Source organism: Pan paniscus, chromosome 1 (assembly GCF_029289425.2).
Source record: "Pan paniscus chromosome 1, NHGRI_mPanPan1-v2.0_pri, whole genome shotgun sequence".
NCBI classification, from domain to species: Eukaryota; Metazoa; Chordata; class Mammalia; order Primates; family Hominidae; genus Pan; species Pan paniscus.
The window spans coordinates 38,742,749-38,755,481 of record NC_073249.2 but is presented as its reverse complement, the minus strand read 5'-3'; the positions used below and the strand labels follow the sequence as shown (position 1 = coordinate 38,755,481).

The window sequence follows — 12,733 nt, the reverse complement described above, 5'->3', positions numbered from 1 at the left end:
ATTCACAATTACTATACAAAGAGAATAAAATACCCAGGAATCCAACTTACAAGGGATGTGAAGGACCCCTTCAAGGAGAACTACAAACCACTGCTCAACGAAATAAAAGGGGACATAAACAAATGGAATAACATTCCATGCTCATGGATAGGAAGAATCAATATTGTGAAAATGGCCATACTGCCCAAGGTAATTTATAGATTCAGTGCCATCCCCATCAAGGTACCAATGACTTTCTTCACAGAATTGGAAAAAACTACTTTAAAGTTCATATGGAACCAAAAAAGAACCCTCATTGCCAAGACAATCCTAAGCCAAAAGAACAAAGCTGGAGGCATCACGCTACCTGACTTCAAACTATAAGACAAGACTACAGTAGCCAAAACAGCATGGTACTGGTACCAAAACAGAGATATAGACCAATGGAACAGAACAGACACCTCAGAAATAACACCACACATCTATAACCATCTGATGTTTGACAAACCTGACAAAAACAAGATATAGGGAAAGGATTCCCTATTTAATAAATGGTGCTGGGAAAACTGGCTAGCCATATGTAGAAAGCTGAAACTGGATCCCTTCCTTACACCTTATACAAACATTAATTCAAGATGGATTAATGACTTAACTGTTAGACCCAAAACCATTAAAAAACCCTAGAAGAAAACCTAGGCAATACCATTCAGGACATAGGCATGGGCAAGGACTTCATGACTAAAACACCAAAAGCAATGGCAACAAAAGACAAAATTGACAAATGGGATGTAATCAAACTAAAGAGCTTCTGCACAGCAAAAGAAACTACCATCAGAGTGAACAGGCAACCTACAGAATGGGAGAAAATTTTTGCAATCTACCCATCTGACAAAGGGCTAATATCCAGAATCCACAAAGAACTCAAACAAATTTACAAGAAAGAAAAAAAGAACCCCATCAAAAAGTGGACAAAGGATAGGAACAGACACTTCTCAAACGAAGATATTTATGCAGCCAACAGACACATGAAAAAATGCTCATCATCACAATGCAAATCAAAACCACAATGAGATACCATCTCACACCAGTTAGAATGACAATCACTGAAAAGTCAGGAAACAACAGATGCTGGAGAGGATGTGGAGAAACAGGAACACTTTTACACTGTTGGGAGTGTAAACTAGTTCAACCATTGTGGAAGACAGTGTGGTGATTCCTCAAGGATCTAGAACTAGAAATACCATTTGACCCAGCCATCCCATTACTGGGTATATACCCAAAGGATTACAAATCATGCTGCTATAAAGACACATGCACATGTATGTTTATTGCAGCACTATTCACAATAGCAAAAACTTGGAACCAACCCAAATGTCCATCAGTGATAGACTGGATTAAGAAAAGGTGGCATATGTATACCATGGAATACTATGCAGCCATAAAAAAGGATGAGTTCATGTCCTTTGTAGGGACATGGATGCAGCTGGAAACCATCATTCTGAGCAAACTATCACCGTAAACACCACATGTTCTCACACACAGGGGCCTGTTGGCAGGTGGGTGGCAGGGGGAGGGTAGCATTAGGAGAAATACCTAATGTAAATGACGAGTTAATGGGTGCAGCAAACCAACATGGCACATGTATACCTATGTAACAAACCTGCATGTTGTGCACAGGTACCGTAGAACTTAAAGTATAATTTAAAAAAAAGAATTTAAAAAATTAAATAAAATAAACAAAATCTGCTAAGTTTAGCTGTTTTTATCTTATTCAATTTTAACTTATTAGTGTTAGCTCATCCTCCCAGCCTACCTAGCTTTTGGAAATCCTATCTCTGTTATCTTTGTTGTCACTGAGCCTTTTGTCATCTGCACAATTGGATCCCAGAGCTGTGGAGCTGAACATAAGGTGTAGGGGAGGAGCGTGGTGGCCCCAGAGTTTGCCCTCAGCCTTCAGTGGCACCTTCACATAAGGCTTCAAACGAAGACACAGACTGTGCCTATGGCAAGAATCCAGGCTGCCTGTCTGAATGCTAAGCACACAGTAGGTGCTTCATAAATATGGATGTGGGTGAGCAGTTGTCAGGGGTGTCTGACAAGAAGCCTGATTCGTGGTGTGCCATCCCTGTTTCAGGAAAATGACTTCCATGAGCTCATTTGCTAGGCAGCGTCCACTGTGTTTTATAGTGTGGTCATGAATTAATAATGCACAACACTCCTAATTAGGCTGGAATAAAAACACAGGTTAAAGAAGAGAAACAGCTGGGGAAGTGTGTTCTGACTGTGCAGCCTCTGGCTCCAGGGGCCTGATTTGGGGGTATAGCAACCACTGCAGTGGACAGTTTTCTGGAAAGCAGATCCCCTTTCCTAGGTAGGTTAGCAGGTCCCCTACCTAGTTGTCCCTGGAGAGAGAAAATATTTGTTTTTTTTCAGCACCCCTTCTGCTTGTGCTGTCAGAATAAGAAAAAATGGCTCTGGCTGGTTCTCCTATCCACTCCCTGCATTTCAGGTGGAATGATTTTACTTCATGGAAGTGAGTGCTTTAGTAAGTGCTTGCCTGCAGAGCTTGCATGGGGAGTTAGGGAAGGATGAAAAATGCAGTAGAAGTTGGCCTCATCAGGATGTGAAATTGACTGTGAACAGTGTGATTTATTAAAGACAACTGTTTGTGCTGGTTAAAATGTGCACTCAGCTCCTAGCAAGGATCTCTTGCTCAGAATGGAGGAAGCTCCCTGAGGGTGGTCCCAGCTGCCCCTTCCTCTGTCTCTCCTTGCCAAATCCCCTTGCAGGCTCAGCCCTTAGCAGGGGCCATATAATTGTGGCTTTAACAGTTTTAATAAAGGGTCATGCAGGCACTGGGAACATGCTCTTCAATGCTCACAGTCTAAATTAGGCACTAACCAAGACAAAGGATATAAGCGTGCTCGTCTATGCTTTCTCTGTCTCCCACCACAGCGACAAGAAAGGGCGGCCCCAGGAGATGGGGGGACCGAGTGAGTGAGTGCTAGCTGAGGTCTGAAAACACCATCCTGAAGCTTCTCCCTCCCTGTTACCTTGAGCACCTGGAGTCGGGGGATGAAATGAGATTTGAAGGCCAAGGATTTAAAGGAAAAGAATCCTGGCCAGCAACGTTCACCATGTGACCTGAAGCAAGCTGCTGCTGTCTGAGCTTCAATGGCCAAGTGTACTGTGGAGTCACACAGCCTTGAGTTCTAATGTCCAATGAGCGTTTAGACCTTGGGAGAGCTACTTCTCTGAGCCTTAGTTTCCGTATCTACTAAATGGGCTGGTGACACCTGTGTGATAAGGTGGTTGTGAGAATGAGGGATGTACCCAGCCAAGCCACATGTAATGCTCAGTAAATGTCTGTCTCCTCTGCTCCATGCGTGAGCACCCAATTTAGTAGAATGCCCTTCCCCCTGCAGATTCCCCTACAACAGTAGTTCCCAAAGTGTGGTTCTCAGACCAGCAGCATCCACATCACCTGGGAACTTTCTAGAGATGCAGATTCTCAGGCCTACCCCAGATCTACTGGATCAGAAACTGTGGGGTGGGGCCCTGCAGTCTGCGTTTCAGCCTGTCCTCCAGGTGATTCTGATGCAGACTTGCTGTTCTGGGATTTTCTGCTTCAATTTCGAATAGATGACAACCATCTAGTCCTTTCTCCTGAGAGGACGTGAAAGTGAAAGTGACAGCTGACCATTTTTTGAAAAAACTGTGAGGCCTGAACACCGGGGTTTGAGTTCCAGGTATGTAAACTCTGTGAGGGTAAGGAATTATTATTATGAGCCTTAAGGTAGCAAAAGCCTGTTCTTCAAAGCTTCTGTCCATCTCCCCCATGTTTGGAGTTAGATCCAGTGGTTTATAGGCTCAGAAGCCTGAGGCAGCTTTGCTGTTGCTGTGTATCTTTTAATAAGATAACCAGCCCTCTGATGGGAGAAGGCTCCTGCCTCATAGGCTTATTAAGATTAAAACTCTAAATTTAGCTCTGGAGGAAGGTCTGCAGGCTTAGGGCCATTTGATAAATGACTCCATGATATCTACAGACTGCAACTACTAGAGTAAATAAGATTTAAATACAGCTGCCAAGCCACCTTATCATTTCCCCCTATCAGATCTGAACATGGTTAAACTAAGTGCTGTCAGTGCCAGCTCAGTGAATGAAGGCAGCAGTGCATAAAGTCATTCTGAATAATTAATGAGATAATGGTTGTGAAGCTGGTGGGATGGTGCAGAGAGTGCCAGGGCAGGGCCAGTGTGTTTCCAGATCCGGTGTCAGCACCCTAGGTCTAGGGTCTGGTGCATGAGGCAGTTCTTTAAGGAAAGAAGCACTCATCCTCCAGTGGCCTCAAAATAGAAAATGCCACCAAAGCAGAGATATGTACATACAGTTAGGGGCTGATATTCGGGATATCTAACAAATGGCAGGGCACAGGCATGGACCAGTGGATCCAAAGAGATGGTGGCCAAGTGCAGGAGCAGGCCCTTGGGGCCTCTGCAGAACCACATGTGAACACTCTTTTTGTAGCAGAAGACAAGTCATGAGGGAGAGGCCAGGACCATGGCTTTTACTCACTCTAGGGTAGCATATCATTCTTTTAATGTCAGGTATAGTCTCTCTGATGCACACCAGCTGAGTGTCAGCCTTGAGGGCACATGCTGAGGCTATGCTTAGGGTCAGTGAGAGAGGCCCCCAGATTCATCAGTCACCAAGTCTTATAAATCCCTCTTTGGCAGCATCTCCTGGAGTCGCCTCTTTCCCTTCATTCTACTTCCCCATTGGATATATCCCTCTCTGAGCCAGCCCATTAGTAAACCCTCTGGAGGTTGAAATTTATCAGTTTCATATTGGTCTTAACCAGGTTGGCTGTGTGGGCTGTTACATGTGCATAGTGCACCCCATGGACGTGGATGGATATGTTGGTGACATTTAAGAATCATATTAGGTTGGTGCAAAAGTAATTGAGGTTTTGCCATTGAAAGTAATGACAAAAACTACAATTACTTTTGTTCCAACCTAATATATCCTTCGCATTTGCAGACTTAGGCTTTGACCAAGAAGAGTTTGTCTTAGGAGGTGAATCTTGTTTTCTTTACAACCTGGTGGTTCTTAGGAGTAATGGGAATCTCCTCTCTTTCCTTTCTTAGAATGGTTTTGAGTCACTGGGGTGACATTGCTCTTTGGGACCAGAAAGTAAGAATCTATCATTTTAGCTGTAAGGACCCAAGAGCCAAGCTGGGAAGGTCATAGCGCTGTTCAGCCCTCAGAACTGGGAACCAGAAAGGTGATGACTGCACAGTGGATGAGTCAGAGGGACAGCAGGCAGTGGGGTGCTGGAGGCTCTAGCTAGAAAACTTGCCTTGGTGGAAGGAGGGAGGAAGTTAAGGCAGTATTAATGCTAGATAAATCGTGGATAATGGTAGATTTAAAAAACTAAGGGACAGACATCATTCAGACTGTTTTCCACATAGGACTCAACCTGCCACCCTGGGCTTGGGATGTGGACTCTGGGCCTTTGTGAGGTGATGTGGCTTCAAGCAAGAATATCACTATTGGATTGAAATCAAAACCAAAGTTTGAGAATCTGCTAGCTGGGTGCTCTATGACAAGTTATTTACCTTTCTGAGCCTCAGTTTCTGCCTCTTAAAATGAGAATAGTAATTTCTACCTCAGAGTGTTGTAAGAATTAACTAAGATTGTGTATTCTTTGTAAATGGTGTAGTGGATTGCATATTCTTTGTAGACCATTTGCTTGTAGACAGAGACTATGGTGCTGGGTGGCTAGGAAGAAAGCTTCCCTGAAGTTTGTTCATGTGCTGGCCATCAGCCATTGTCTTCTAAAAATGGGTACCAGTAGGATGTGGTCTTTGAAACAGCCCTGTTAGAGACAAGATGGTGGTCACAGACTCGGGAGTGCTGCCCAGCCTGACAGCCAAGTGAGCCTCTGATGGGGTAATTGATAGCTCAGACACAATTCAGCAACTCAATTAACTCATCTCCCATTAGGATGGATTGATTTCTTCCTTGGGATAGGAATTTGTGCTGGTTCAGCAACAGCAGCCTTCCCACTGCTGAATGCATCTGTGTGGTTAAGAAAGCTTTTCCAGTCCTCCTGCCCCACAGAGGCCTCAGGGGAAGAAGGCGTGATTAGGGGAGCCCAGTGTTCAGTCCTACACATGATAAGTCCCCCTGCCCCTAGGAAGATGAAGGACCGAAGGTCCATCATTATTTTATTTTTATTTTTATTACATATTTTTTTTAGACAGAGGCTCACTCTGTTGCCTAGGCTAGAGGTGCAGTGGCACAATTTCGGCTCGCTGTAACCTTTGCATCCCGGGTTCAAGTGATTCTCGTGCCTCAGCCTCCCGAGTAGCTATGATCACAGGTGCACGCCACCACACCCTGCTAATTTTTGTATTTTTAGTAGAGACCAAGTTTTGCCATATTGGCCAAGCTGGTTTTGAACTCCTGGCCTCAAGTGATTTGACCGCCTTAGCCTCCCAAAGTGCTGGGATTATAGGCATGAGCCACCATGCCTGGCCTACCATCATTTTAAAAATGAATTCTGGGGCCAGGTGCCGTGGCTCACGCCTGTAATCCCAGCACTTTGGGAGGCCGAGGCAGGCAGATCACTAGGTCAGGAGATCGAGACCATGGTGAAACCCCATCTCTACTAAAAATACAAAAAATTAGCTGGGCGCAGTGGCGGGTGCCTGTAGTCCCAGCTACTCAGGAGGCTGAAGCAGGAGAACGGCGTGAACCCAGAAGGCAGAGCTTGCAGTGAGCCGAGATTGCACCACTGCACTCCAGCCTGGGCGACAGAGCGAGACGTCTCAAAAAAAAAAAAAAAAATGAATTCTGGTCTGGGCACTGTGGCTCATGCCTGTAATCCCACCACTTTGAGAGGCCAAGGCAGGTGGATCACCTTGGGTCAGGAGTTCAAGACCAGCCTGACCAACAAGGAGAAACTCTGTCTCTACTAAAAATACACAATTAGCTGGGCATGGTGGTGCATGCCTGTAAATGCAGCTACTTGGGAGGCTGAGGCAGGAGAATCACTTGAATCTGGGAGGCAGAGGTTGCGGTGAGCCAAGATCGTGCCATTGCACTCCAGCCTGGGCAACAAGAGTGAAACTCCGTCAATAAATAAATAAATAAATAAATAAATAATTATGTTTTCCCACATCTTTTGTCTGAACACCCTGAGGCATAAAAAGCCCAAGACATTGCAATGCTTAATCTATGATTAATGCTGCAAATCTATGATTTGCTAACATCCCAATGTTATGTTTAAAATTTTCAAATGTCAACTTCATTGAGACATAGTAAATGCATCATTCAAGGTATACAATTGGCTGAATTTTGCCAGTTTTATACACCCTTGAAGTCATTCTCACAATCAAGATATAAAACATCATCATCCCAAAAGATTCCTAGGGCCCCTGCACAACCTGTCGCCACCCAGCCCCAGGCAACCCCCAATATGCTTTTTGTAACTATAAGTATACATTTTATTTAAAAATGTATACTGTATTATTTTGCCAAGGGCTTCTTCACTCAGCATAGTTTTGTTGTCATGGTAAATTACACAAAACATAAAATTTACCATTTTAACCATTTTTAGGTGGCATTAAGTACATTCATATTGTTATGCAGTCATCACCATCCGTCTCGAGTTTTTTTCGTCTTGCAAAACTGAAACTTTATACCCATTAAACACTACCTTCTCATTTCCCCTCTCCCTTGAGCCCCTGGCAGCCATCATTCTACTTTGTGTGTCTGTGAATTTGATTACTCTACATAGTTCGTAGAAATTAAACCATATAGTATTCTTTTGTGTCTGGCTTATTTTACTTAATATGATGTCTTTAGGGTTCATCCATGTTGTAGCATGTGTCAGAATTCCTTCCTTTTAAAGGCTAAATAATCTCTTGTATTTTTACACCATGTTCTGCTTATCCATTCATTTGTTGATGGATACTTGGGTTGCTTCCACCTTTTGGCCGTTGTGAATTATTCTATGAACATGGCATACAAATACCTCTTCTAGTTCCTGCTTCATTTCCTTTGGATATTGGTGTGGTTTGGCTGTGTCCCCACCCAAATCTCATTTTGAATTATAGCTCCTCAATCCCCATGGTCATGGGAAGGACCCGGTGGGAGGTAGTTGAATCATGGGGGTGGGTTTTCCTGTGCTGTTCTCGGAATAGTGAGTAAGTCTCATGAGAACTGATGGTTTTATAAAGGGCAGTTCCCCTGCACATGCTCTCTTCCCTGCCACCATGTAAGATATGCCTTTGCTCCTCCTTCGCCTTCTACCATGATTGTGAGGCCTCCCCAGCCATGTGGAACTGTGAATCCATTAAACCTCTTTTTCTTTATAAATTACCCAGTCTTGCATATGTCTTTATTAGCAGTGTGAGAATGGACTAATACAGATATGTATGTGGTAATTCCAGGTTTAATTTTTGGAGGTGCCTCCATACTGTTTTCCACAGTGGCTGTACCATTTCATATTACCTTTTATTTATTTTTTTATTTTTATTTTTCTGAGACGGAGTCTTGCACTGTCACCCGGGCTGGAGTGCAGTGGTGCAATCTCGGCTCACTGCAACCTCCTCCTCCCAGGTTCAAGTGATTCTCCTGTCTCAGCGTCCCCAGTAGCTGGGATTACAGGCACCTGCCACCATACCCCGCTAATTTTTTGTATTTTTAGTAGAGAAGGGGTTTCACTATGTTGACCAGGCTGGTTTCAAATGCCTGACCTCGTGATCCACCCGCCTTGGCTTCCCAAAGTGCTGGGATTACAGGTGTGAGCCACCGCGCCTGGCCACACATTACCTTTTAAAGAAGGTTTTTCACTGGACCTGCTTCTTGTTCTGATTATCCTTTCTCTTTTCAGAAAACATACCCTTTGACTTCACATGGCCCGGTGTGCTGATGCTCTTTTCCATCAGTATCAAACCGCAGGCTTTCCATTCCTTTCAGACTGATATAATTGCTCAGAGAATTGGTCAGCCATAATAACGCCAAGTAAAGTTATTACTTAGTTAATTAACCAAGTTATCACTTGGTTATTACAATTTAATGCTGACCTTCTCTTCGCTTCAGCCATTTCCCTCTGTGTCCTACCTGTTTCTCATTAGCTGTAGTTATTATACAGCTCACTGATATCCTATTAACAATGTCATGATACAACCACCTACATCCTATTAACTCTACCTATTATGCCACCTACATTGGTCCTCTTAATTGAATCTATTGTGCCATACATCCTAGTTATCTGCAATTAGCTATATCTGTCAAATAATCTGTCCCGTTAATTATATTATCCAATCTCTTGCAACTGTTGTCTGACTTTCTGGAAACCTGTTCATATATCTTTGACGCTACCTGGCTGTGATCTGTTAAAAACTGATCCCCTGTTTAGAACTTGTTAGATCCAGATATCAAAAGCCCCGCAGGAAATTACACATATTGATTCTGGGGACCCAGCCTTGAATGTGCAGAGTGTGTAGGGGGCTTCAGCCCTAAGGTACACTCTTAAGAAGGATCTTTTCCTTTGACCAATAGCATACTGCCCACCAGGCAGTATGAGCCACATTAATGGGGAGAGAGACAGAGACAGAGAATTTGAGAGTGTGTATGTTGGGAGGATGCCTTGTGGGAAGAATGGGGTTGGCATAAAAGGAATGGGGGTTGGGAGTCTCACTCCTGGTGGAGAAGGGAAAGCCTGGAAGGAGAATACCCAGTGGGGAGGGGTGCATGGGTGGGGGACAGTGGACTGCAGGGGGAGGAAGTCAGAGTTTGTCAGGGCAGAACCCTTTTTGACACCAACTTTTTTTGTTAGTGACCAACAAGCCTGCATGACTGTGTACCATAGCAGCCCTTGGAATGTTGCCAGAATGACAGCTTCTCCCCTTTGCTTTCCAGCCTTACCATTCCACTGTTATTTGAGCTGCTGATGAAGATGAGGCTCTGCCCCAAGCCTGCCCCTACCCCCTTGGGCCACATCAGTGCTTGCTTAGCAGGCCCACAGTCAGAGACCTTGTGTCTACAGGCCACCAACAAGAGAGAGAGGTCAATGCCTAGGACAGGGCCAGGCATATAGCAAGGGCTTGTGAAGTAGTTGGCTGAGTAGTGCTGAAGGGTGACATGTAGAATCTGTCTCTTCCCGAAGAGGTGTGATGTTGACCGGTCCCCTTGCCTGTGTGTCTGAGCCACAGTGATGGGAGCTCTGAAGGCCTCCAGGGAGGATGGGTCCATCTGGAAGCTCAGGGACAGTACCTAACTGCATTGGGATAAATAGTATTCCTCCCGGAATTCACGTGGACCTGGTACCTCAGCATGTGACTTCATTTGCAATCACCATTCATGATGATTCTGTCATCACAAATCTTACTCCTGAGGTCAGGAAAGGATAAGGAGCCCTTGACAGCTGTCTGGTACATGCCAGGTCTACTGTCTGTAGGAACGTGTGTGCTTTAAAAAGTCCAGTGAGCTGTGGGTATGTAACAATCATCAAGTGGCCCTATATTAATCTTTTGTATTTCTAAAACACTTTTTGAAAGCACTACCAAATCTGTGATCTTATTTTATTTGCATGCTTTTAAAAAATTACTCTGAGCTGTCATTGTGTAGATGGGGAAACTGAGGCCCTAATAGGGTCTCATAGCACAGTCAGGATTATAAGTCTCCTAAGTGCTATCTAGCCACCTCTCTGGATGGCATATACAGTAAGAATGGGGAGAATTTTCACAACCTAGCTATGGCCCGTGCTAAACATGTCTATGCCTCACCTCTGGGCAGTCTTGGGGACAGTCTTCCTTACAGCCCTGTGTGTTACGCGGAAGTTTTCACAGGGTGTCACTTGATAGCCACGGGTGCCAAGCAGAGCTGTGCAATGCCCCAGGCCTAGCATTGTGTAAATGAAACATCCCCATTGGCCCATCTTCACAGCTGGCCTCTGGGCTCCATGTTTACCAAACACTGCTGATGCCTCACTCCAAACACAGCTGGAGTCCAGGAGTGCTTTCTGTGTCCAAAGCCCACTCCCCTCATCCTGCTCCCTGAACCCACTGAGGAGCAGGTGTTGGCCGGTCCCCTGGCATCTGTGCCTGAGCCACAGTAATGAGAACTCTGAGGGCTTCCAGCAGGATGGGTCCATGTGGAAGTTCTGGGAAAGTACCTGGCTGTATTGAGCTAGTGTTCCCCTGCAAATTCATGTGTACCTGGCACCTCAGAATGTGACTTCATTTGGGAATAGGTTCTTTATGGATATAACTTGTCAGGCATCTTGAGAGGAAATCCTCCTGGATTTGGAGTAGCCTTTAAATCCAATGATTGGTGCCCTTAAGAGGAGAGGACAGAGGGAAGAAGGCTCTGTGAAAATGGAGGCAGTGATGCTGCCATAAGCCAAGGGATCCTAGGAGCCACCAGAAGCTGGAAGAGGTAAGGAAGAGTTCCTGCCAACACCTTGATTTCAGACTTCTGGCCTCCAGAACTAAGAATACATGTCTATTGTTTTAATCTATTAAGTTTGGTAAGTTGTTATGGTAGCCACAGGACACATACTGGCTGCCTAGCAGGAGGTGGAGCTGTGGGGCTGGTCCTGGAGCCAGGCTGCCAGGGGTCGTCTGCTGCCCTCACCTCTCTTGCCTGCAGGGCCTGGGAGAACACTGTGGAAAGCCAGGCTAAGGCGCAAGGAAGACTAGGGCTTGACTTCCCTGTTGTCACTCTAATCTTGGTAGAGAAAGACTTCTGTGCCCTCCCACCATTACTATTACTACCTTTTTTTAGTTCCCATGCTATGCCAGGCACCGTGCAAGTCTTTACATCATTTCACTCCATCCTCGTAAGGACACTATTCAGTAAGTTGCTGTATCCCTAGTTTTTCATTTGAGATTCATTAACTTGCTCAAGGTTCCACAGCTGGCAAGTGGCAGAGCCACAATTTGAACTCATCCCACTTAAGAGCCTGCACATATACCACTATGCTACAGTGACTTCCCCATGCCATATTAATAATCATGACAGCTAATGGTTGACATAACAAGAAGAGAACCTGTAATCACCCCCAGGGGCTTCCCGCAGCCTCCTTCCTATTCCTACCACTGTCTGCCTGCCTCCTCCCTATGCAGCAGCCACGTCACGTGATCCCTGTTCCTTGGATGGCCTGTAAGGTTACACATCAGGTGGTCTTCCTCTAGTAGCTGGGCCCTGTCCCTTCCCATCTGACAAACTCTTGCTCAGCCCACGTGGCCCAGTTTAAATGTGCTCTGTGCATTCCACCATCCAGTGCTTACCACATGATCATAAATCCCACTGGTGTATGTGTGTCTTTCCCAAGTTGGAGTGGGAGTGCCTTTGACATGGGACTGGGTCTTTCCATTTCGGCATCTATTATCTTCCCCAGCATCTCTGGCTCTCCAAAGCCCCCAGTAAATGTTTGAGTAAGTGAAACATGCAGAAGACATGAAGATTGTTAAGTAACAAATACTCAGCAGAAAGGGCTGTTAATTTTAAAAAAAGAAGAAAAAGAAAAGAACATCAGATATTCTAAGACAAGTATTTGTAGAGGGAATCACTAAAAGCTTTCAGTTTTGAAAGCAAATATTTAATTTAGGCTCCCCCTTCTGTGTGCTTACAAATGGCACTAAATTCAGTATAATGCTCAGTCTACATTTTGAGATTTGCTATGGGACTCATGGACTTTAAGAAAAAAATGTAGTCCATTGTAAATGCCTACATTTC

At 44.8% G+C, this 12,733-nt stretch overlaps 1 protein-coding gene across 5 annotated transcripts in view; it reads left to right on the top strand.

Annotated features, from left to right (window-relative positions):
* Positions 1–12,733, top strand: part of HHAT (hedgehog acyltransferase) — a 348,408-nt gene that overhangs the window by 330,268 nt on the left and 5,407 nt on the right. The gene's annotated exons all lie outside the window — the stretch shown is intronic.